This window comes from Dermacentor albipictus, chromosome 8, assembly GCF_038994185.2.
Source record: "Dermacentor albipictus isolate Rhodes 1998 colony chromosome 8, USDA_Dalb.pri_finalv2, whole genome shotgun sequence".
NCBI classification, from domain to species: Eukaryota; Metazoa; Arthropoda; class Arachnida; order Ixodida; family Ixodidae; genus Dermacentor; species Dermacentor albipictus.
This window is the reverse complement of record NC_091828.1, coordinates 41,213,052-41,239,306: the sequence shown is the minus strand read 5'-3', so window position 1 is coordinate 41,239,306 and position 26,255 is coordinate 41,213,052. Positions and strand designations below refer to the sequence as shown.

Genomic DNA, 26,255 nt, shown 5'->3' with positions numbered 1-26,255 from the left:
AAAAGCAGCACTGCAACAGGTGATCAGGTCATCTGAGGCCAGGCCAAAGGTAATTATGCTGCAGGAAACCTTAGCGGACGAAATTATGCTCACTGGGTACAAAGTTATATGTAGAGACAAAAGAATGGGGAGGGGGTTGGCGACCCTCATTGACAAAAAGTTGCCGTACATTGAGCATGAGATTCATCTTAGACATTCCAGGTTTGAATTTATTCTAGTTGAGATTATACTTAAAAGAAACAGAGGTAAGACGCAAAGCATTTTCTGCTTGAATATTTACAGCAGTCCTAACGACATGAGGCAAAGGTTTAGAGCACTCTTCAACAAGGTGCTTTCGGTTGCCAAAAACTCCCCTCTCATTATTGGAGGGGACTTTAATGCTCCCTATCATACATGGGGATACGCTTGGAACACAAAGAAGGGAGAGGAGCTATGGAGTCTTGCCATGGATCTGGGATTATGCTTGATTACTGATCCTGCGTATCCCACCCGTTGTGGCACTTCCACAAGCAGGGACTCCACGCCAGACCTTACTTTTGTGAACAATTCAAGAGGAGCCAATTGGGAAAATTCAAACTTGGATCTCGGAAGCGATCATTACATCATACACATAACCATACGCATACCGAGACAGGAAACAAGAATCTTCAAATTCACTGATTGGGATCACTTCAGAAAAATTAGGGCGAACAGAGGGACAGTGGGGCCTCCACATGCCGAGCAGGAGCCCCTTCAGACATGGGTCATCCAGCTCAGAGAGGACGTCAAGGAGGCCACAAAAGAAATCAGGACAGAGGAAAATATTGAAGCTATGGACAGCAGGCTGGCGCATCTGATTGAGGCCAAACAGGCTATATTACAGAGATGGAAAACGCAGAGACTTAACAGAAGGCTAAGAAAAAAAATAGCGCAATTAAACAGAGAAATTGATGATCATTCGAAGACCCTCGTGAAGCAACAGTGGGATGAGATCTGTAATTCGGCTGATGGTAGACTCAAACATGGAGGTAGCTGGAACCTCCTCAAGCACTTGCTCAACGATAATGAAACAAGGACAAGCAAGAGAACAGCTATAGCTAAGTTGGTTCATCAGGAAAGCCAAGATAAAACAGAGAAAGATATCATGGATAGTCTCGCAGCCAAATATCTCCCACTTAAACAACCAAACGAAGGAGAGGAGAGCCCCGAGTATACGGGAGGCATATGTGAAGAACTTGACCGGGACTTCACTGAGAGTGAAGTGAGGGCCGCTCTTCACAGTCTTAATGGTAGATCGGCGGCTGGACCTGACGGAATAACTAACAAGATGTTAAGAAATCTAGATGATGCATCAATCTATTATCTAACTGAACACTTCAATGAATGTTGGAGAAAAGGGGTATACTCAGAGGAATGGAGGGTGGCCAATACTATCCTCATACCAAAGCCAGGCAAACAACTCACTCTAGACAACCTCCGTCCAATTTCCTTAACGTCATGTCTAGGCAAAGCTATGGAACATGTCATCCTAAATCGACTCACGAAATACGTTGAGCAGAACGAGATCCTCCCATACAACTTGATCGGCTTCCGTCCAGGGCTGTCAACTCAGGATGCTATGCTGCTGATCAAACATCAACTTATGCAGGCTAGCCCAGCGCATACGAAAGCTCTTTTGGGATTGGATGTGGAAAAAGCTTTTGATCGTATAACGCATAAGGCAATACTTGACGTTCTCTCGGAGATGGGTTTGGGTAAGAGACTTTTTAACATGATTAAGGACTTTCTTAGAAATAGAACTGCACAACTCATGCTGGGTGAGCTTAAATCAGAAGCTAAGAATTTGGGAAATAGGGGCACTCCACAAGGGGCTGTGCTCTCACCCATGCTATTCAATTTAGCAATGTCCAAGGTTGCAAGAAATCTGGAGAAAATTGAGGGTATACGTTATGTGATATATGCCGACGACATAACCATATGGAGTGCCAAGGGCAATATAGGACAGACAGAGAACAGATTACAGGAAAGTTTATACGTTGTAGAGAACACACTGAAAGCCATGGGGTTGAAATGCTCGGCAGCCAAATCAGAACTCTTAGTCATTAAACATTGCAGAAAAGGTCGTAAACCAAGAGGTTACATTCCGGAAGATGAGCCAAGAGTGTGCTTATATACTCATGAAGGATCCGCAATCAAGCTAGTTGAAAAAATCAAGGTTCTTGGGTATCACATAGACGGAAACAATACTAACTACAGAACAATACAACATATCTCGAATAAAACAGATGAGGTCATTAGGTTACTAAGGAGAATTACCAATAGACACAGAGGCCTGGGAGAAGACAGCGCTTTGAGGATAATACATGCCTTTGCTCTCTGTCACTTCACTTATGTGGCTGGATTATTCAAATGGAAGCAGGCAGAACTTAACAAACTTAATGTGATGCTCAGGAAGCTCGTTAAAGTAGCCCTAGGTATACCCAGTAACGTTGCAACCGACAAACTCATGAGTCTAGGGGTGCACAATACAATGCAAGAAATTGTGGAGGCCCAACAGCTAGCGCAACACGAAAGATTGACAAAGTCACGAGCTGGCAGGAACATATTACAGGCAATAGGTGTAGAACTGAATACATCGAGGAGTCCAATAGAGGCTGAAGTAGAATTAATGACTGAAGTTAGGAGCAAGATCAGAACCAACCCTCTCCCCAGAAACATGCATCCAGAATATCATGTCGAAAGGAGAAAGGCAAGAGCTAAAGCACTCTTGAAGGAAATAGAGCAGCAGAACCAACTGGCAGCTATAGTTGATGCCGCCTGGGTGAACGGTAAAGAAGCCTATACGGCCATTGTATCAAATTATCAAGGGAAGGTGCAAGACGCTCTCACAATTTTTACCAAGGACCCCACTGTGGCGGAACAAGCGGCAATTGCTCTAGCCATCAGGAGTAATAAGTGGGCCTTCATTTACAGTGATTCGAAAACCGCTGTAAAGTGTTTTGATAAAGGCTACGTAGCTGGAGTTGCAGCTAAACTTTTTGAAAACATTGTGATTATGACAACTGAAATCCGATGGCTTCCTGCGCATATGGGGAAAGTGGACGAGACTCGGGTAAACCTCAATGAGGTTGCTCATGACTTGGCACGAGGACTTGCTAACCGTGACAGTCACAACCGAGCCGTTCACCATCAAGCGAGGGAATCCAGAGATCATTTATTAACATACAATGATGTTACCAAACATTACTGTTTAGGACGCAGACAATTCCCATTGCCACATTCAAAACTGAACAGGGCTCAGGCAGTCTCACTGCGCTTATTGCAAACGGGTACATATCCCACACCGTACACCATTAATAAAATATATCCAGAGAGGGAGATTAAGATGGAATGTAATGATTGTAATGGCATCATTGGAATCAGACATATGCTGGCGGGGTGCCCCGCGACTCTCCCCAACCTCGTTGAAGAATGGACACAGTGGGAGAAAAGGATTCAAAGCCCATTGTTTCAGGACCAACTAAGGGCAGTCCAGAGGGCCCATGATGTCGCTGAAAGGCTTGGCCTGACAGTGCCAACGTGGGAGCGGCCCGCCTTGGCTTGAGAAGTCGAGCCTCCGGACCTCAGTACAATAAAAGTTTTCACACACACACACACGGCGAGCTGGTGCCAGAGCTTCACCGCGACGTTGCCACTCGCCTCTCGATTCTTTTCTCGCCCACCGAGCCTCCTATTACAGTGATAGAGGCTTGTTTGGTGCGTAGAAGGTTGATTCACAAATGCGGCTTAAATTATTATTCTCTCCAGTCCCCTTTTAATCTCTGCCGAAAGGCGGTGGTGGGGTGCAGCCATTCTCGGCAGCCAACGCCCTCCACACGCTGCTACATAGTCGACATCCGTCTACACGCCACAGCCTACACCCGAGAGTGTAGGCTGTAGATTAATTTTGACTGTTTAGGGTCATTCAAAGTGGACCCTAAGCAGAGCACAAAGGTGTTTTTGCTTCGTAGAAATCAAATCAAACGAGTTTTATTATGACATCAAGAGTTAGTGATGTCTAGGGTATAGGCTAAGGCTCGAAGATTCAGCATAACAAGGCCTGTATACCGTAAGTTACAAATCTTAGTCACATACAAACACTTCTGAGAGAAAAAGATCAGCTGTCTATAATGAAAAACGAACCAAGAAAACCACCACGCGCAACATAAGGGAAATTACTTGTATTTTATGACTGAATTAAAGAAATGACAAATTAATGGGAATGAAAGTGGATGAAAAAACTTGCCGCAGGTGGGCAACGATCCCATGTCGTAATGCGAAGATGTGGGATCGTTCCCCACCTACCGCAAGTTGCTTTTCACAAAAGCACGAGCAAGCGACCCAAAGAGCGATAGAGGGAGTGATCGAGAGAGAGAGCAAGAGTAAGCAAACGAACGTTTTTCCTTACAGAGTCCGACCAAAGGCAAACGACGTACCTAACCGCGAGCTACGACGAAAACACTCGAAAGAGACCCTCCTCCCCAACCCCAAAAGAGAAACGCTATCCACTTAAAAATGAACACAGAGTTCGCTGTAGCAATGGAGCCGGGTAGCTATGCAGCGTGCGCGGGAGATCACTTGAACCTTTGACTAAACCAACGCCGCGAGACACATCTGTACTCCTGTTTCGCAACGTTCTATTCCATTTTCCACGCTTTTCTCAAAAATGACAGTCACTTTAGCATGCGCCAAAGAGGGTGAAAGCGAACGCCTGCTCGCTCAAGAGACATTAATTAATTTACTTGGCATTCTCATTCGAATGCGTTCTTACTTATTGCTTGTTTTCTCTCACCAAATGTCGTGAGTTTGAGTGACTTAATTGACGCTACCTGAACTAACTGTGTCTTAATTAACTTCGCCCTATTTAACACAAAAGGTCATAAATTAGGCTATCACCAAAGCTCGTGGGTTCGAGTACCTTAATTAACTATATATTAATTAACAGTGGCTTAACCAACTTCGTCTTAATACCAAACGTCGTGGGTTCGTCTCCCACCGAAGGTCGTGGTTTCGAGTGCCTGAATCGCCTTTTTTTGCCATGATGAGCGGCACTGGAAGCAGCTGTGGAAGAACACGATGACGAAAGCGAGAGCAGTGGCACGAGCGCTAGGGGATGTATGGGAACGCTGGCATGATGAACGGCAGCGGAGCCAGCTGTGGAAGAAGACGATGACGAAAGGGACAGCAGGGGCACGAGCGCGAGGGGCAGAATGGGAACGCTGGCATAATGAACGGCAGCGGAACCAGCTGTTGAAGAAGACGGTGACGAAAGGGACAGCAGTGGCACGAGCGCTAGGGGAAGTATGGGAACGCTGGCATGATGAACGGCAGCGGAGCCAGCTGTGGAAGAAGACGATGACGAAAGGGAGAGCAGGGGCACGAGCGCGAGCGGCAGTATGGGAACGCTGGCATGATGAACGGCAGCGGAGCCAGCTGTGGAAGAAGACGATGACGAAAAGGACAGCAGGGGCACGAGCGCGAGCGGCAGTATGGGAACGCTAGCATGATGAACGGCAGCGGAGCCAGCTGTGGAAGAAGACGATGACGAAAGGGACAGCAGGGGCACGAGCGCGAGGGGCAGTATGGGAACGCTGGCATAATGAACGGCAGCGGAGCCAGCTGTTGAAGAAGACGGTGACGAAAGGGAGAGCAGGGGCACGAGCGCGAGCGGCAGTATGGGAACGCTGGCATGATGAACGGCAGCGGAGCCAGCTGTGGAAGAAGACGATGACGAAAGGGACAGCAGGGGCACGAGCGCGAGGGGCAGTATGGGAACGCTGGCATGATGAACGGCAGCGGAGCCAGCTGTGGAAGAAGACGATGACGAAAGGGAGAGCAGGGGCACGAGCGCGAGCGGCAGTATGGGAACGCTGGCATGATGAACGGCAGCGGAGCCAGCGGTGGAAGAAGACGATGACGAAAGGGACAGCAGGGGCACGAGCGCGAGGGGCAGTATGGGAACGCTGGCATAATGAACGGCAGCGGAGCCAGCTGTTGAAGAAGACGGTGACGAAAGGGACAGCAGTGGCACTAGCGCTAGGGGAAGTGTGGGAACGCTGGCATGATGAACGGCAGCGGAGCCAGCTGTGGAAGAGGACGATGACGAAAGGGACAGCAGGGGCACGAGCGCGAGGGGCAGTATGGGAACGCTGGCATGATGAACGGCAGCGGAGCCAGCTGTGGAAGAAGACGATGACGAAAGGGACAGCAGTGGCACGAGCGCTAGGGGAAGTACGGGAACGCTGGCATGATGAACGGCAGCGGAGCCAGCTGTGGAAGAAGACGATGACGAAAGGGACAGCAGGGGCACGAGCGCAAGGGGCAGTATGGGAACGCTGGCATAATGAACGGCAGCGGAGCCAGCTGTTGAAGAAGACGGTGACGAAAGGGACAGCAGTGGCACGAGCGCTAGGGGAAGTATGGGAACGCTGGCATGATGAACGGCAGCGGAGCCAGCTGTGGAAGAAGACGATGACGAAAGGGACAGCAGGGGCACGAGCGCGAGGGGCAGTATGGGAACGCTGGCATGATGAACGGCAGCGGAGCCAGCTGTGGAAGAAGACGATGACGAAAGCGACAGCAGGGGCACGAGCGCGAGGGGCAGTATGGGAACGCTGGCATGATGAACGGCAGCGGAGCCAGCTGTGGAAGAAGACGATGGCGAAAAGGACAGCAGGCGCACGAGTGCGAGGGGCAGTATGGGAACGCTGGCATGATGAACGGCAGCGGACGATGGCGAAAAGGACAGCAGGGGCACGAACGGGAGGGGTAGTATGGGAACGCTGGCATGATGAACGGCAGCGGAGCCAGCTGTGGAGGAAGACGATGACGAAAGGGACAGCAGCGGCACGAGCGCGAGGGGCAGTATGGGAACGCTGGCATAATGAAGGGCAGCGGAGCCAGCTGTGGAAGAAGACGATGGCGAAAAGGACAGCAGGGGCACGAGCGCGAGGGGCAGTATGGGAACGCTGGCATGATGAATGGCAGCAGAGCCAGCTGTGGAAAAAGACGATGGCGAAAAGGACAGCAGGCGCACGAGCGCGAGGGGCAGTATGGGAACGCTGGCATGATGTACGGCAGCGGAGCCAGCTGTGGAAGAAGACGATGGCGAAAAGGACAGCAGGGGCACGAGCGCGAGGGGAAGTATGGGAACGCTGGCATGATGAACGGCAGCGGAGCCAGCTGTGGAAGCAGACGATGTCGAAAAGGACAGCAGGGGCACGAGCGCGAGGGGCAGTATGGGAACGCTGGCATGATGAACGGCAGCAGAGCCAGCTGTGGAAGAAGACGATGGCGAAAAGGACAGCAGGGGCACGAGCGCGAGGGGCAGTATGGGAACGCTGGCATAATGAAGGGCAGCGGAGCCAGCTGTTGAAGAAGACGGTGACGAAAGGGAGAGCAGGGGCACGAGCGCGAGCGGCAGTATGGGAACGCTGGCATGATGAACGGCAGCGGAGCCAGCTGTGGAAGAAGACGATGACGAAAGGGACAGCAGGGGCACGAGCGCGAGGGGCAGTGTGGGAACGCTGGCATGATGAACGGCAGCGGAGCCAGCTGTGGAAGAAGACGATGACGAAAGGGAGAGCAGGGGCACGAGCGCGAGCGGCAGTATGGGAACGCTGGCATGATGAACGGCAGCGGAGCCAGCGGTGGAAGAAGACGATGACGAAAGGGACAGCAGGGGCACGAGCGCGAGGGGCAGTATGGGAACGCTGGCATAATGAAGGGCAGCGGAGCCAGCTGTGGAAGAAGACGATGGCGAAAAGGACAGCAGGGGCACGAGCGCGAGGGGCAGTATGGGAACGCTGGCATGATGAATGAAAGCAGAGCCAGCTGTGGAAAAAGACGATGGCGAAAAGGACAGCAGGGGCACGAACGGGAGGGGTAGTATGGGAACGCTGGCATGATGAACGGCAGCGGAGCCAGCTGTGGAGGAAGACGATGACGAAAGGGACAGCAGCGGCACGAGCGCGAGGGGCAGTATGGGAACGCTGGCATGATGAACGGCAGCGGAGCCAGCTGAGGAAGAAGACGATGGCGAAAAGGACAGCAGGGGCAAGAGCGCGAGGGGCAGTATGGGAATGCAGGCATGATGAACGGCAGCGGGAGCCAGCTGTGGAAGAAGACGATGACGAAAGGGACAGCAGGGGCACGAGCGCGAGGGGCAGTATGGGAACGCTGGCATAATGAAGGGCAGCGGAGCCAGCTGTGGAAGAAGACGATGGCGAAAAGGACAGCAGGGGCACGAGCGCGAGGGGCAGTATGGGAACGCTGGCATGATGAATGGCAGCAGAGCCAGCTGTGGAAAAAGACGATGGCGAAAAGGACAGCAGGCGCACGAGCGCGAGGGGCAGTATGGGAACGCTGGCATGATGTACGGCAGCGGAGCCAGCTGTGGAAGATGATGGCGAAAAGGACAGCAGGGGCACGAGCGCGAGGGGCAGTATGGGAACGTTGGCATAATGAACGGCAGCGGAGCCAGCTGTGGAAGAAGACGATGGCGAAAAGGACAGCAGGGGCACGAGCGCGAGGGGAAGTATGGGAACGCTGGCATAATGAACGGCAGCGGAGCCAGCTGTGGAAGAAGACGATGGCGAAAAGGACAGCAGGGGCACGAGCGCGAGGGGCAGTATGGGAAAGCTGGCATAATGAACGGCAGCGGAGCCAGCTGTGGAAGAAGACGATGGCGAAAAGGACAGCAGGGGCACGAGCGCGAGGGGCAGTATGGGAACGCTGGCATGATGAACGGCAGCGGAGCCAGCTGTGGAAGCAGACGATGTCGAAAAGGACAGCAGGGGCACGAGCGCGAGGGGCAGTATGGGAACGCTGGTATGATGAATGGCAGCAGAGCCAGCTGTGGAAGAAGACGATGGCGAAAAGGACAGCAGGGGCACGAGCGCGAGCGGCAGTATGGGAACGCTGGTGTGATGAATGGCAGCAGAGCCAGCTGTGGAAGAAGACGATGGCGAAAAGGACAGCAGGGGCACGAGCGCGAGGGGCAGTATGGGAACGCTGGCATGATGAACGGCAGCGGAGCCAGCTGTGGAAGAAGACGATGGCGAAAAGGACAGCAGGGGCACGAGCGCGAGGGGCAGTATGGGAAAGCTGGCATAATGAACGGCAGCGGAGCCAGCTGTGGAAGAAGACGATGGCGAAAAGGACAGCAGGGGCACGAGCGCGAGGGGCAGAATGGGAACGCTGGCATAATGAACAGCAGCGGAGCCAGCTGTGGAAGAAGACGATGACGAAAAGGACAGCAGGGGCACGAGCGCGAGGTTCAGTATGGGAACGCTGGCATGATGAACGGCAGCGGAGCCAGCTGTGGAAGAAGACGATGACGAAAGGGACAGCAGGGGCACGAGCGCGAGGGGCAGTATGGGAACGCTGGCATAATGAACGGCAGCGGAGCCAGCTGTTGAAGAAGACGGTGACGAAAGGGACAGCAGTGGCACGAGCGCTAGGGGAAGTATGGGAACGCTGGCATGATGAACGGCAGCGGAGCCAGCTGTGGAAGAAGACGATGACGAAAGGGACAGCAGGGGACGAGCGCGAGGGGCAGTATGGGAACGCTGGCATGATGAACGGCAGCGGAGCCAGCTGTGGAAGAAGACGATGACGAAAGGGACAGCAGGGGCACGAGTGCGAGGGGCAGTATGGAAACGCTGGCATAATGAACGGCAGCGGAGCCAGCTGTTGAAGAAGACGGTGACGAAAGGGACAGCAGTGGCACTAGCGGCAGGGGAAGTATGGGAACGCTGGCATGATGAACGGCAGCGGAGCCAGCTGTGGAAGAGGACGATGACGAAAGGGACAGCAGGGGCACGAGCGCGAGGGGCAGTATGGGAACGCTGGCATGATGAACGGCAGCGGAGCCGGCTGTGGAAGAAGACGATGACGAAAGGGCCAGCAGTGGCACGAGCGCTAGGGGAAGTACGGGAACGCTGGCATGATGAACGGCAGCGGAGCCAGCTGTTGAAGAAGACGGTGACGAAAGGGACAGCAGTGGCACGAGCGCTAGGGGAAGTATGGGAACGCTGGCATGATGAACGGCAGCGGAGCCAGCTGTGGAAGAAGACGATGACGAAAGGGACAGCAGGGGCACGAGCGCGAGGGGCAGTATGGGAACGCTGGCATGATGAACGGCAGCGGAGCCAGCTGTGGAAGAAGACGATGACGAAAGGGACAGCAGGGGCACGAGCGCGAGGGGCAGTATGGGAACGCTGGCATGATGAACGGCAGCGAAGCCAGCTGTGGAGGAAGACGATGGCGAAAAGGACAGCAGGCGCACGAGTGCGACGGGCAGTATGGGAACGCTGGCATGATGAACGGCAGCGGACGATGGCGAAAAGGACAGCAGGGGCACGAACGGGAGGGGTAGTATGGGAACGCTGGCATGATGAACGGCAGTGGAGCCAGCTGTGGAGGAAGACGATGACGAAAGGGACAGGAGCGGCACGAGCGCGAGGGGCAGTATGGGAACGCTGGCATGATGAACGGCAGCGGAGCCAGCTGAGGAAGAAGACGATGGCGAAAAGGACAGCAGGGGCAAGAGCGCGAGGGGCAGTATGGGAATGCAAGCATGATGAACGGCAGCGGGAGCCAGCTGTGGAAGAAGACGATGACGAAAGGGACAGTAGGGGCACGAGCGCGAGGGGCAGTATGGGAACGCTGGCATAATGAACGGCAGCGGAGCCAGCTGTGGAAGAAGACGGTGACGAAAGGGACAGCAGGGGCACGAGCGCGAGGGGCAGTATGGGAACGCTGGCATAATGAACGGCAGCGGAGCCAGCTGTGGAAGAAGACGATGGCGAAAAGGACAGCAGGGGCACGAGCGCGAGGGGCAGTATGGGAACGCTGGCATAATGAACGGCAGCGGAGCCAGCTGTGGAAGAAGACGATGACGAAAGGGACAGCAGGGGCACGAGTGCGAGGGGAAGTATGGGAACGCTGGCATGATGAACGGCATCGCAGCCAGCTGTGGAAGAAGACGATGACGAAAAGGACAGCAGCTGCACGAGCGCGAGGGGCAGTATGGGAACGCTGGCATGATGAACGGCAGCGGAGCCAGCTGTGGAAGGGGACGATGACGAAAGGGACAGCAGGGGCACGAGCGCGAGGGGCAGTATGGGAACGCTGGCATGATGAACGGCAGCGGAGCCAGCTGTGGAAGAAGACGATGACGAAAGGGACAGCAGTGGCACGAGCGCTAGGGGAAGTACGGGAACGCTGGCATGATGAACGGCAGCGGAGCCAGCTGTTGAAGAAGACGGTGACGAAAGGGACAGTAGTGGCACGAGCGCTAGGGGAAGTATGGGAACGCTGGCATGATGAACGGCAGCGGAGCCAGCTGTGGAAGAAGACGATGACGAAAGGGACAGCAGGGGCACGAGCGCGAGGGGCAGTATGGGAACGCTGGCATGATGAACGGCAGCGGAGCCAGCTGCGGAAGAAGACGATGACGAAAGGGACAGCAGGGGCACGAGCGCGAGGGGCAGTATGGGAACGCTGGCATGATGAACGGCAGCGGAGCCAGCTGTGGAAGAAGACGATGGCGAAAAGGACAGCAGGCGCACGAGTGCGAGGGGCAGTATGGGAACGCTGGCATGATGAATGGCAGCGGACGATGGCGAAAAGGACAGCAGGGGCACGAACGGGAGGGGTAGTATGGGAACGCTGGCATGATGAACGGCAGTGGAGCCAGCTGTGGAGGAAGACGATGACGAAAGGGACAGCAGCGGCACGAGCGCGAGGGGCAGTATGGGAACGCTGGCATGATGAACGGCAGCGGAGCCAGCTGAGGAAGAAGACGATGGCGAAAAGGACAGCAGGGGCAAGAGCGCGAGGGGCAGTATGGGAATGCAGGCATGATGAACGGCAGCGGGAGCCAGCTGTGGAAGAAGACGATGACGAAAGGGACAGCAGGGGCACGAGCGCGAGGGGCAGTATGGGAACGCTGGCATAATGAACGGCAGCGGAGCCAGCTGTGGAAGAAGACGATGACGAAAAGGACAGCAGGGGCACGAGCGCGAGGGGCAGTATGGGAACGCTGGCATGATGAACGGCAGCGGAGCCAGCTGTGGAAGAAGACGATGACGAAAGGGACAGCAGGGGCACGAGCGCGAGGGGCAGTATGGGAACGCTGGCATAATGAACGGCAGCGGAGCCAGCTGTTGAAGAAGACGGTGACGAAAGGGACAGCAGTGGCACGAGCGCTAGGGGAAGTATGGGAACGCTGGCATGATGAACGGCAGCGGAGCCAGCTGTGGAAGAAGACGATGACGAAAGGGACAGCAGGGGACGAGCGCGAGGGGCAGTATGGGAACGCTGGCATGATGAACGGCAGCGGAGCCAGCTGTGGAAGAAGACGATGACGAAAGGGACAGCAGGGGCACGAGTGCGAGGGGCAGTATGGGAACGCTGGCATAATGAACGGCAGCGGAGCCAGCTGTTGAAGAAGACGGTGACGAAAGGGACAGCAGTGGCACTAGCGCTAGGGGAAGTATGGGAACGCTGGCATGATGAACGGCAGCGGAGCCAGCTGTGGAAGAGGACGATGACGAAAGGGACAGCAGGGGCACGAGCGCGAAGGGCAGTATGGGAACGCTGGCATGATGAACGGCAGCGGAGCCAGCTGTGGAAGAAGACGATGACGAAAGGGACAGCAGTGGCACGACCGCTAGGGGAAGTACGGGAACGCTGGCATGATGAACGGCAGCGGAGCCAGCTGTGGAGGAAGACGATGACGAAAGGGACAGCAGCGGCACGAGCGCGAGGGGCAGTATGGGAACGCTGGCATGATGAACGGCAGCGGAGCCAGCTGAGGAAGAAGACGATGGCGAAAAGGACAGCAGGGGCAAGAGCGCGAGGGGCAGTATGGGAATGCAGGCATGCTGAACGGCAGCGGGAGCCAGCTGTGGAAGAAGACGATGACGAAAGGGACAGTAGGGGCACGAGCGCGAGGGGCAGTATGGGAACGCTGGCATAATGAACGGCAGCGGAGCCAGCTGTGGAAGAAGACGGTGACGAAAGGGACAGCAGGGGCACGAGCGCGAGGGGCAGTATGGGAACGCTGGCATAATGAACGGCAGCGGAGCCAGCTGTGGAAGAAGACGATGGCGAAAAGGACAGCAGGGGCACGAGCGCGAGGGGCAGTATGGGAACGCTGGCATAATGAACGGCAGCGGAGCCAGCTGTGGAAGAAGACGATGACGAAAGGGACAGCAGGGGCACGAGTGCGAGGGGAAGTATGGGAACGCTGGCATGATGAACGGCATCGCAGCCAGCTGTGGAAGAAGACGATGACGAAAAGGACAGCAGCTGCACGAGCGCGAGGGGCAGTATGGGAACGCTGGCATGATGAACGGCAGCGGAGCCAGCTGTGGAAGAGGACGATGACGAAAGGGACAGCAGGGGCACGAGCGCGAGGGGCAGTATGGGAACGCTGGCATGATGAACGGCAGCGGAGCCAGCTGTGGAAGAAGACGATGACGAAAGGGACAGCAGTGGCACGAGCGCTAGGGGAAGTACGGGAACGCTGGCATGATGAACGGCAGCGGAGCCAGCTGTTGAAGAAGACGGTGACGAAAGGGACAGCACTGGCACGAGCGCAAGGGGAAGTATGGGAACGCTGGCATGATGAACGGCAGCGGAGCCAGCTGTGGAAGAAGACGATGACGAAAGGGACAGCAGGGGTACGAGCCCGAGGGGCAGTATGGGAACGCTGGCATGATGAACGGCAGCGGAGCCAGCTGTGGAAGAAGCCGATGACGAAAGGGACAGCAGGGGCACGAGCGCGAGGGGCAGTATGGGAACGCTGGCATAATGAACGGCAGCGGAGCCAGCTGTTAAGAAGACGGTGACGAAAGGGACAGCAGTGGCACGAGCGCTAGGGGAAGTATGGGAAGGCTGGCATGATGAACGGCAGCGGAGCCAGCTGTGGAAGAAGACGATGACGAAAGGGACAGCAGGGGACGAGCGCGAGGGGCAGTATGGGAACGCTGGCATGATGAACGGCAGCGGAGCCAGCTGTGGAAGAAGACGATGACGAAAGGGACAGCAGGGGCACGAGTGCGAGGGGCAGTATGGGAACGCTGGCATAATGAACGGCAGCGGAGCCAGCTGTTGAAGAAGACGGTGACGAAAGGGACAGCAGTGGCACTAGCGCTAGGGGAAGTATGGGAACGCTGGCATGATGAACGGCAGTGGAGCCAGCTGTGGAAGAGGACGATGACGAAAGGGACAGCAGGGGACGAGCGCGAGGGGCAGTATGGGAGCGCTGGCATGATGAACGGCAGCGGAGCCAGCTGTGGAAGAAGACGATGACGAAAGGGACAGCAGGGGCACGAGTGCGAGGGGCAGTATGGGAACGCTGGCATAATGAACGGCAGCGGAGCCAGCTGTTGAAGAAGACGGTGACGAAAGGGACAGCAGTGGCACTAGCGCTAGGGGAAGTATGGGAACGCTGGCATGATGAACGGCAGCGGAGCCAGCTGTGGAAGAGGACGATGACGAAAGGGACAGCAGGGGCACGAGCGCGAAGGGCAGTATGGGAACGCTGGCATGATGAACGGCAGCGGAGCCAGCTGTGGAAGAAGACGATGACGAAAGGGACAGCAGTGGCACGAGCGCTAGGGGAAGTACGGGAACGCTGGCATGATGAACGGCAGCGGAGCCAGCTGTTGAAGAAGACGGTGACGAAAGGGACAGCAGTGGCACGAGCGCTAGGGGAAGTATGGGAACGCTGGCATGATGAACGGCAGCGGAGCCAGCTGTGGAAGAAGACGATGACGAAAGGGACAGCAGGGGCACGAGCGCGAGGGGCAGTATGGGAACGCTGGCATGATGAACGGCAGCGGAGCCAGCTGTGGAAGAAGACGATGACGAAAGGGACAGCAGGGGCACGAGCGCGAGGGGCAGTATGGGAACGCTGGCATGATGAACGGCAGCGGAGCCAGCTGTGGAAGAAGACGATGGCGAAAAGGACAGCAGGCGCACGAGTGCGAGGGGCAGTATGGGAACGCTGGCATGATGAACGGCAGCGGACGATGGCGAAAAGGACAGCAGGGGCACGAACGGGAGGGGTAGTATGGGAACGCTGGCATGATGAACGGCAGTGGAGCCAGCTGTGGAGGAAGACGATGACGAAAGGGACAGCAGCGGCACGAGCGCGAGGGGCAGTATGGGAACGCTGGCATGATGAACGGCAGCGGAGCCAGCTGAGGAAGAAGACGATGGCGAAAAGGACAGCAGGGGCAAGAGCGCGAGGGGCAGTATGGGAATGCAGGCATGATGAACGGCAGCGGGAGCCAGCTGTGGAAGAAGACGATGACGAAAGGGACAGCAGGGGCACGAGCGCGAGGGGCAGTATGGGAACGCTGGCATAATGAACGGCAGCGGAGCCAGCTGTGGAAGAAGACGATGACGAAAAGGACAGCAGGGGCACGAGCGCGAGGGGCAGTATGGGAACGCTGGCATGATGAACGGCAGCGGAGCCAGCTGTGGAAGAAGACGATGACGAAAGGGACAGCAGGGGCACGAGCGCGAGGGGCAGTATGGGAACGCTGGCATAATGAACGGCAGCGGAGCCAGCTGTTAAGAAGACGGTGACGAAAGGGACAGCAGTGGCACGAGCGCTAGGGGAAGTATGGGAAGGCTGGCATGATGAACGGCAGCGGAGCCAGCTGTGGAAGAAGACGATGACGAAAGGGACAGCAGTGGCACGACCGCTAGGGGAAGTACGGGAACGCTGGCATGATGAACGGCAGCGGAGCCAGCTGTTGAAGAAGACGGTGACGAAAGGGACAGCAGTGGCACGAGCGCTAGGGGAAGTATGGGAACGCTGGCATGATGAACGGCAGCGGAGCCAGCTGTGGAAGAAGACGATGAAGAAAGGGACAGCAGGGGCACGAGCGCGAGGGGCAGTATGGGAACGCTGGCATGATGAACGGCAGCGGAGCCAGCTGTGGAAGAAGACGATGACGAAAGGGACAGCAGGGGCACGAGCGCGAGGGGCAGTATGGGAACGCTGGCATGATGAACGGCAGCGGAGCCAGCTGTGGAAGAAGACGATGGCGAAAAGGACAGCAGGCGCACGAGTGCGAGGGGCAGTATGGGAACGCTGGCATGATGAACGGCAGCGGACGATGGCGAAAAGGACAGCAGGGGCACGAACGGGAGGGGTAGTATGGGAACGCTGGCATGATGAACGGCAGTGGAGCCAGCTGTGGAGGAAGACGATGACGAAAGGGACAGCAGCGGCACGAGCGCGAGGGGCAGTATGGGAACGCTGGCATGATGAACGGCAGCGGAGCCCGCTGAGGAAGAAGACGATGGCGAAAAGGACAGCAGGGGCAAGAGCGCGAGGGGCAGTATGGGAATGCAGGCATGCTGAACGGCAGCGGGAGCCAGCTGTGGAAGAAGACGATGACGAAAGGGACAGTAGGGGCACGAGCGCGAGGGGCAGTATGGGAACGCTGGCATAATGAACGGCAGCGGAGCCAGCTGTGGAAGAAGACGGTGACGAAAGGGACAGCAGGGGCACGAGCGCGAGGGGCAGTATGGGAACGCTGGCATAATGAACGGCAGCGGAGCCAGCTGTGGAAGAAGACGATGGCGAAAAGGACAGCAGGGGCACGAGCGCGAGGGGCAGTATGGGAACGCTGGCATAATGAACGGCAGCGGAGCCAGCTGTGGAAGAAGACGATGACGAAAGGGACAGCAGGGGCACGAGTGCGAGGGGAAGTATGGGAACGCTGGCATGATGAACGGCATCGCAGCCAGCTGTGGAAGAAGACGATGACGAAAAGGACAGCAGCTGCACGAGCGCGAGGGGCAGTATGGGAACGCTGGCATGATGAACGGCAGCGGAGCCAGCTGTGGAAGAGGACGATGACGAAAGGGACAGCAGGGGCACGAGCGCGAGGGGCAGTATGGGAACGCTGGCATGATGAACGGCAGCGGAGCCAGCTGTGGAAGAAGACGATGACGAAAGGGACAGCAGTGGCACGAGCGCTAGGGGAAGTACGGGAACGCTGGCATGATGAACGGCAGCGGAGCCAGCTGTTGAAGAAGACGGTGACGAAAGGGACAGCACTGGCACGAGCGCAAGGGGAAGTATGGGAACGCTGGCATGATGAACGGCAGCGGAGCCAGCTGTGGAAGAAGACGATGACGAAAGGGACAGCAGGGGTACGAGCCCGAGGGGCAGTATGGGAACGCTGGCATGATGAACGGCAGCGGAGCCAGCTGTGGAAGAAGCCGATGACGAAAGGGACAGCAGGGGCACGAGCGCGAGGGGCAGTATGGGAACGCTGGCATAATGAACGGCAGCGGAGCCAGCTGTTAAGAAGACGGTGACGAAAGGGACAGCAGTGGCACGAGCGCTAGGGGAAGTATGGGAAGGCTGGCATGATGAACGGCAGCGGAGCCAGCTGTGGAAGAAGACGATGACGAAAGGGACAGCAGGGGACGAGCGCGAGGGGCAGTATGGGAACGCTGGCATGATGAACGGCAGCGGAGCCAGCTGTGGAAGAAGACGATGACGAAAGGGACAGCAGGGGCACGAGTGCGAGGGGCAGTATGGGAACGCTGGCATAATGAACGGCAGCGGAGCCAGCTGTTGAAGAAGACGGTGACGAAAGGGACAGCAGTGGCACTAGCGCTAGGGGAAGTATGGGAACGCTGGCATGATGAACGGCAGTGGAGCCAGCTGTGGAAGAGGACGATGACGAAAGGGACAGCAGGGGACGAGCGCGAGGGGCAGTATGGGAGCGCTGGCATGATGAACGGCAGCGGAGCCAGCTGTGGAAGAAGACGATGACGAAAGGGACAGCAGGGGCACGAGTGCGAGGGGCAGTATGGGAACGCTGGCATAATGAACGGCAGCGGAGCCAGCTGTTGAAGAAGACGGTGACGAAAGGGACAGCAGTGGCACTAGCGCTAGGGGAAGTATGGGAACGCTGGCATGATGAACGGCAGCGGAGCCAGCTGTGGAAGAGGACGATGACGAAAGGGACAGCAGGGGCACGAGCGCGAAGGGCAGTATGGGAACGCTGGCATGATGAACGGCAGCGGAGCCAGCTGTGGAAGAAGACGATGACGAAAGGGACAGCAGTGGCACGAGCGCTAGGGGAAGTACGGGAACGCTGGCATGATGAACGGCAGCGGAGCCAGCTGTTGAAGAAGACGGTGACGAAAGGGACAGCAGTGGCACGAGCGCTAGGGGAAGTATGGGAACGCTGGCATGATGAACGGCAGCGGGAGCCAGCTGTGGAAGAAGACGATGACGAAAGGGACAGCAGGGGCACGAGCGCGAGGGGCAGTATGGGAACGCTGGCATAATGAACGGCAGCGGAGCCAGCTGTGGAAGAAGACGATGACGAAAGGGACAGCAGGGGCACGAGCGCGAGGGGCAGTATGGGAACGCTGGCATGATGAACGGCAGCGGAGCCAGCTGTGGAAGAAGACGATGGCGAAAGGGACAGCAGGGGCACGAGCGCGAGGGGCAGTATGGGAACGCTGGCATAATGAACGGCAGCGGAGCCAGCTGTTAAGAAGACGGTGACGAAAGGGACAGCAGTGGCACGAGCGCTAGGGGAAGTATGGGAAGGCTGGCATGATGAACGGCAGCGGAGCCAGCTGTGGAAGAAGACGATGACGAAAGGGACAGCAGGGGACGAGCGCGAGGGGCAGTATGGGAACGCTGGCATGATGAACGGCAGCGGAGCCAGCTGTGAAAGAAGACGATGACGAAAGGGACAGCAGGGGCACGAGTGCGAGGGGCAGTATGGGAACGCTGGCATAATGAACGGCAGCGGAGCCAGCTGTTGAAGAAGACGGTGACGAAAGGGACAGCAGTGGCACTAGCGCTAGGGGAAGTATGGGAACGCTGGCATGATGAACGGCAGTGAAGCCAGCTGTGGAAGAGGACGATGACGAAAGGGACAGCAGGGGCACGAGCGCGAAGGCAGTATGGGAACGCTGGCATGATGAACGGCAGCGGAGCCAGCTGTGGAAGAAGACGATGACGAAAGGGACAGCAGTGGCACGAGCGCTAGGGGAAGTACCAGAACGCTGGCATGATGAACGGCAGCGGAGCCAGCTGTTGAAGAAGACGGTGACGAAAGGGACAGCAGTGGCACGAGCGCTAGGGGAAGTATCGGAACGCTGGCATGATGAACGGCAGCGGAGCCAGCTGTGGAAGAAGACGATGACGAAAGGGACAGCAGGGGCACGAGCGCGAGGGGCAGTATGGGAACGCTGGCATGATGAACGGCAGCGGAGCCAGCTGTGGAAGAAGACGATGACGAAAGGGACAGCAGGGGCACGAGCGCGAGGGGCAGTATGGGAACGCTGGCATGATGAACGGCAGCGGAGCCAGCAGTGGAAGAAGACGATGGCGAAAAGGACAGCAGGCGCACGAGTGCGAGGGGCAGTATGGGAACGCTGGCATGATGAACGGCAGCGGACGATGGCGAAAAGGACAGCAGGGGCACGAACGGGAGGGGTAGTATGGGAACGCTGGCATGATGAACGGCAGTGGAGCCAGCTGTGGAGGAAGACGATGACGAAAGGGACAGCAGCGGCACGAGCGCGAGGGGCAGTATGGGAACGCTGGCATGATGAACGGCAGCGGAGCCAGCTGAGGAAGAAGACGATGGCGAAAAGGACAGCAGGGGCAAGAGCGCGAGGGGCAGTATGGGAATGCAGGCATGATGAACGGCAGCGGGAGCCAGCTGTGGAAGAAGACGATGACGAAAGGGACAGTAGGGGCACGAGCGCGAGGGGCAGTATGGGAACGCTGGCATAATGAACGGCAGCGGAGCCAGCTGTGGAAGAAGACGGTGACGAAACGGACAGCAGGGGCACGAGCGCGAGGGGCAGTATGGGAACGCTGGCATAATGAACGGCAGCGGAGCCAGCTGTGGAAGAAGACGATGGCGAAAAGGACAGCAGGGGCACGAGCGCGAGGGGCAGTATGGGAACGCTGGCATAATGAACGGCAGCGGAGCCAGCTGTGGAAGAAGACGATGACGAAAGGGACAGCAGGGGCACGAGTGCGAGGGGAAGTATGGGAACGCTGGCATGATGAACGGCATCGCAGCCAGCTGTGGAAGAAGACGATGACGAAAAGGACAGCAGCTGCACGAGCGCGAGGGGCAGTATGGGAACGCTGGCATGATGAACGGCAGCGGAGCCAGCTGTGGAAGAGGACGATGACGAAAGGGGCAGCAGGGGCACGAGCGCGAGGGGCAGTATGGGAACGCTGGCATGATGAACGGCAGCGGAGCCAGCTGTGGAAGAAGACGATGACGAAAGGGACAGCAGTGGCACGAGCGCCAGGGGAAGTACGGGAACGCTGGCATGATGAACGGCAGCGGAGCCAGCTGTTGAAGAAGACGGTGACGAAAGGGATAGCAGTGGCACGAGCGCTAGGGGAAGTATTGGAACGCTGGCATGATGAACGGCAGCGGAGCCAGCTGTGGAAGAAGACGATGACGAAAGGGACAGCAGGGGTACGAGCGCGAGGGGCAGTATGGGAACGCTGGCATGATGAACGGCAGCGGAGCCAGCTGTGGAAGAAGACGATGACGAAAGGGACAGCAGGGGCACGAGCGCGAGGGGCAGTATGGGAACGCTGGCATGATGAACGGCAGCGGAGCCAGCTGTGGAAGAAGACGATGGCGAAAAGGACAGCAGGCGCACGAGTGCGAGGGGCAGTATGGGAACGCTGGCATGATGAACGGCAGCGGACGATGGCGAAAAGGACAGCAGGGGCACGAACGGGAGGGGTAGTATGGGAACGCTGGCATGATGAACGGCAGTGGAGCCAGCTGTGGAGGAAGACGATGACGAAAGGGACAGCAGCGGCACGAGCGCGAGGGGCAGTATGGGAACGCTGGCATGATGAACGGCAGCGGAGCCAGCTGTGGAAGAAGACGATGACGAAAGGGACAGCAGTGGCACGAGCGCTAGGGGAAGTACGGGAACGCTGGCATGATGAACGGCAGCGGAGCCAGCTGTTGAAGAAGACGGTGACGAAAGGGACAGCAGTGGCACGAGCGCTAGGGGAAGTATCGGAACGCTGGCATGATGAACGGCAGCGGAGCCAGCTGTGGAAGAAGACGATGACGAAAGGGACAGCAGGGGCACGAGCGCGAGGGGCAGTATGGGAACGCTGGCATGATGAACGGCAGCGGAGCCAGCTGTGGAAGAAGACGATGACGAAAGGGACAGCAGGGGCACGAGCGCGAGGGGCAGTATGGGAACGCTGGCATGATGAACGGCAGCGGAGCCAGCTGTGGAAGAAGACGATGGCGAAAAGGACAGCAGGCGCACGAGTGCGAGGGGCAGTATGGGAACGCTGGCATGATGAACGGCAGCGGACGATGGCGAAAAGGACAGCAGGGGCACGAACGGGAGGGGTAGTATGGGAACGCTGGCATGATGAACGGCAGTGGAGCCAGCTGTGGAGGAAGACGATGACGAAAGGGACAGCAGCGGCACGAGCGCGAGGGGCAGTATGGGAACGCTGGCATGATGAACGGCAGCGGAGCCAGCTGAGGAAGAAGACGACGGCGAAAAGGACAGCAGGGGCAAGAGCGCGAGGGGCAGTATGGGAATGCAGGCATGATGAACGGCAGCGGGAGCCAGCTGTGGAAGAAGACGATGACGAAAGGGACAGTAGGGGCACGAGCGCGAGGGGCAGTATGGGAACGCTGGCATATTGAACGGCAGCGGAGCCAGCTGTGGAAGAAGACGGTGACGAAACGGACAGCAGGGGCACGAGCGCGAGGGGCAGTATGGGAACGCTGGCATAATGAACGGCAGCGGAGCCAGCTGTGGAAGAAGACGATGGCGAAAAGGACAGCAGGGGCACGAGCGCGAGGGGCAGTATGGGAACGCTGGCATAATGAACGGCAGCGGAGCCAGCTGTGGAAGAAGACGATGACGAAAGGGACAGCAGGGGCACGAGTGCGAGGGGAAGTATGGGAACGCTGGCATGATGAACGGCATCGCAGCCAGCTGTGGAAGAAGACGATGACGAAAAGGACAGCAGCTGCACGAGCGCGAGGGGCAGTATGGGAACGCTGGCATGATGAACGGCAGCGGAGCCAGCTGTGGAAGAGGACGATGACGAAAGGGACAGCAGGGGCACGAGCGCGAGGGGCAGTATGGGAACGCTGGCATGATGAACGGCAGCGGAGCCAGCTGTGGAAGAAGACGATGACGAAAGGGACAGCAGGGGACGAGCGCGAGGGGCAGTATGGGAACGCTGGCATGATGAACGGCAGCGGAGCCAGCTGTGGAAGAAGACGATGACGAAAGGGACAGCAGGGGCACGAGTGCGAGGGGCAGTATGGGAACGCTGGCATAATGAACGGCAGCGGAGCCAGCTGTTGAAGAAGACGGTGACGAAAGGGACAGCAGTGGCACTAGCGCTAGGGGAAGTATGGGAACGCTGGCATGATGAACGGCAGCGGAGCCAGCTGTGGAAGAGGACGATGACGAAAGGGACAGCAGGGGCACGAGCGCGACGGGCAGTATGGGAACGCTGGCATGATGAACGGCAGCGGAGCCAGCTGTGGAAGAAGACGATGACGAAAGGGACAGCAGTGGCACGAGCGCTAGGGGAAGTACGGGAACGCTGGCATGATGAACGGCAGCGGAGCCAGCTGTTGAAGAAGACGGTGACGAAAGGGACAGCAGTGGCACGAGCGCTAGGGGAAGTATGGGAACGCTGGCATGATGAACGGCAGCGGAGCCAGCTGTGGAAGAAGACGATGACGAAAGGGACAGCAGGGGCACGAGCGCGAGGGGCAGTATGGGAACGCTGGCATGATGAACGGCAGCGGAGCCAGCTGTGGAAGAAAACGATGACGAAAGGGACAGCAGGGGCACGAGCGCGAGGGGCAGTATGGGAACGCTGGCATGATGAACGGCAGCGGAGCCAGCTGTGGAAGAAGACGATGGCGAAAAGGACAGCAGGCGCACGAGTGCGAGGGGCAGTATGGGAACGCTGGCATGATGAACGGCAGCGGACGATGGCGAAAAGGACAGCAGGGGCACGAACGGGAGGGGTAGTATGGGAACGCTGGCATGATGAACGGCAGTGGAGCCAGCTGTGGAGGAAGAAGATGACGAAAGGGACAGCAGCGGCACGAGCGCGAGGGGCAGTATGGGAACGCTGGCATGATGAACGGCAGCGGAGCCAGCTGAGGAAGAAGACGATGGCGAAAAGGACAGCAGGGGCAAGAGCGCGAGGGGCAGTATGGGAATGCAGGCATGATGAACGGCAGCGGAGCCAGCTGAGGAAGAAGACGATGGCGAAAAGGACAGCAGGGGCAAGAGCGCGAGGGGCAGTATGGGAACGCTGGCATAATGAACGGCAGCGGAGCCAGCTGTGGAAGAAGACGGTGACAAAAGGGACAGCAGGGGCACGAGCGCGAGGGGCAGTATGGGAACGCTGGCATGATGAACGGCAGCGGAGCCAGCTGTGGAAGAAGACGATGACGAAAGGGACAGCAGTGGCACGAGCGCAAGGGGAAGTACGGGAACGCTGGCATGATGAATGGCAGCGGAGCCAGCTGTTGAAGAAGACGGTGACGAAAGGGACAGCAGTGGCACGAGCGCTAGGGGAAGTATGGGAACGCTGGCATGAAGAACGGCAGCGGAGCCAGCTGTGGAAGAAGACGATGGCGAAAGGGACAGCAGGGGCACGAGCGCGAGGGGCAGTATGGGAACGCTGGCATGATGAACGGCAGCGGAGCCAGCTGTGGAAAAAGACGATGACGAAAGGGACAGCAGGGGCACGAGCGCGAGGGGCAGTATGGGAACGCTGGCATGATGAACGGCAGCGGAGCCAGCTGTGGAAGAAGACGATGGCGAAAAGGACAGCAGGCGCACGAGTGCGAGGGGCAGTATGGGAACGCTGGCATGATGAACGGCAGCGGACGATGGCGAAAAGGACAGCAGGGGCACGAACGGGAGGGGTAGTATGGGAACGCTGGCATGATGAACGGCAGTGGAGCCAGCTGTGGAGGAAGACGATGACGAAAGGGACAGGAGCGGCACGAGCGCGAGGGGCAGTATGGGAACGCTGGCATGATGAACGGCAGCGGAGCCAGCTGAGGAAGAAGACGATGGCGAAAAGGACAGCAGGGGCAAGAGCGCGAGGGGCAGTATGGGAATGCAGGCATGATGAACGGCAGCGGGAGCTAGCTGTGGAAGAAGACGATGACGAAAGGGACAGCAGGGGCACGAGCGCGAGGGGCAGTATGGGAACGCTGGCATAATGAACGGCAGCGGAGCCAGCTGTGGAAGAAGACGGTGACGAAAGGGACAGCAGGGGCACGAGCGCGAGGGGCAGTATGGGAACGCTGGCATAATGAACGGCAGCGGAGCCAGCTGTGGAAGAAGACGATGGCGAAAAGGACAGCAGGGGCACGAGCGCGAGGGGCAGTATGGGAACGCTGGCATAATGAACGGCAGCGGAGCCAGCTGTGGAAGAAGACGATGACGAAAGGGATAGCAGGGGCACGAGTGCGAGGGGAAGTATGGGAACGCTGGCATGATGAACGGCATCGCAGCCAGCTGTGGAAGAAGACGATGACGAAAAGGACAGCAGCTGCACGAGCGCGAGGGGCAGTATGGGAACGCTGGCCTGATGAACGGCATCGGAGCCAGCTGTGGAACACGACGACAAACGCGTGACCAGTCGTACGAGCGCGTGTGTGCGAGAGGCGAGGTTACACGACTTTCTGTACCGCACGCCGTGTTTTCCAGACCATCGGGGGTATGCAACCACTTCGACTTGGTAATGCGTGGCTGATGGAGCGATAACTAAGACGAGGCGGCATGGAAACCGAAGACTCAGAGTGACAAGAATGGAAAATGAAACGGGGTCATCAGAAATTGCGGACCCGGATCACCACGTTTTGCGAGCGTCACTAGCTAATGAGCCCGCTGAACGAGTCAAACACAGGAAAGGTAAAAACCACGACTTCGTTTCTGTCATTAGCCTTTCAGAGCGGTTACATGTTGTGGATAGGTTTAAAGAGACCACTAAATCGACCAAATTGTGGACGCAATTCAACGATATATTATTCGCCATGCGCACAGGAAAACATTTCGACGAAAATTAAAAACTTAGTACCACGTACGTTAAGAAATATTATATGTACATCTGCCATGTTTAAAACACCGCAGTTCATCTCGGGGGTATAGCTCAGTGGTAGAGCATTCGACTGCAGATCGAGAGGTCCCCGGTTCAAACCCGGGTGCCCCCTATTTTAAAAAAAGTTTTTTTATGCCTCTGAACATTACATTTTCTGTGCGCAATACTGCACACGCTACTCCACAATCAAATAAAAAAAGAATACATGAAGTAATAAACACTTGTACCCGGCACCGCTGGCCCCGCACCAACATGTAGCGTTAAAATATGCATGTTGCTTCGCTTCACATTTTCCTGCACGAGTCTAACCCTGGCATGACCCGACAAGAATTCCTGACAGCATAAACGGGAATCGAATAGTAAATGGTGCCATAACGGGTTGCCTGTAAACGTAAGGTTTGAGGAATTGCAACACGGGACTGGCTGCAAGCGTTCGTCCGTTCGCTCGTCTTTCTGGACGTGTTTCGCCATCTAGCGGCAGCGGCTGCAAACTTGTCTGTATAACGCGCGGGAACATTTGAAAGCATCTCGGTGTCATATTTCTGAAATTATAGCTTCACGTGTTGTGCCATACATAAACTGTTAGCGAATTACACATGCCGAGACAATGTTAAAAAGTAATAATAAAAAATAAATGAAACCAAAAGCAAAGAACAGCTCGATTATGCAAGTTCTTTCTTCGCACATTATCATTCAGCAATAAGTCCTTATAAAACCAGCACACCAGCATTTGGCCGAATATTTCAGGTATCGGTCTGCTTTGATTTTAGCAGCTACAATGTCGTTTGACACCCCCGCACCCCACCCCTCAAGAAAAATAGAAGGAAACTGACAACCGTTTCCTAAAATCAATCCTTGGTTATTTCGCACGCTGGTCATCTTGCGCTCAGGCCTTATCACAATACCATCATAGCAGAATGTCGGATCAGCCTTTTTATCTGCACCACCGTGGCACTGCTGAGACCCAGTGTTCGTTCGTGCTCCAAGAAACGGTTGCCCCGCATGAACCTTAGCTTGTCTCCAAACAGTATTCGTACTCGGTCTCGCGCACGTTCCCTTAGTT

At 57.0% G+C, this 26,255-nt stretch overlaps 1 protein-coding gene and 1 non-coding gene across 7 annotated transcripts in view; one reads left to right on the top strand and one right to left on the bottom strand.

Moving 5' to 3' along the window:
* sick (sickie) overlaps positions 1 to 26,255 on the bottom strand; it is a 1,048,559-nt gene that overhangs the window by 427,238 nt on the left and 595,066 nt on the right. The window lies entirely within an intron of this gene.
* TRNAC-GCA (transfer RNA cysteine (anticodon GCA)) lies at positions 25,233 to 25,304 on the top strand. Its single transcript has one exon. It is a non-coding gene; the product is annotated as a tRNA-Cys (tRNA).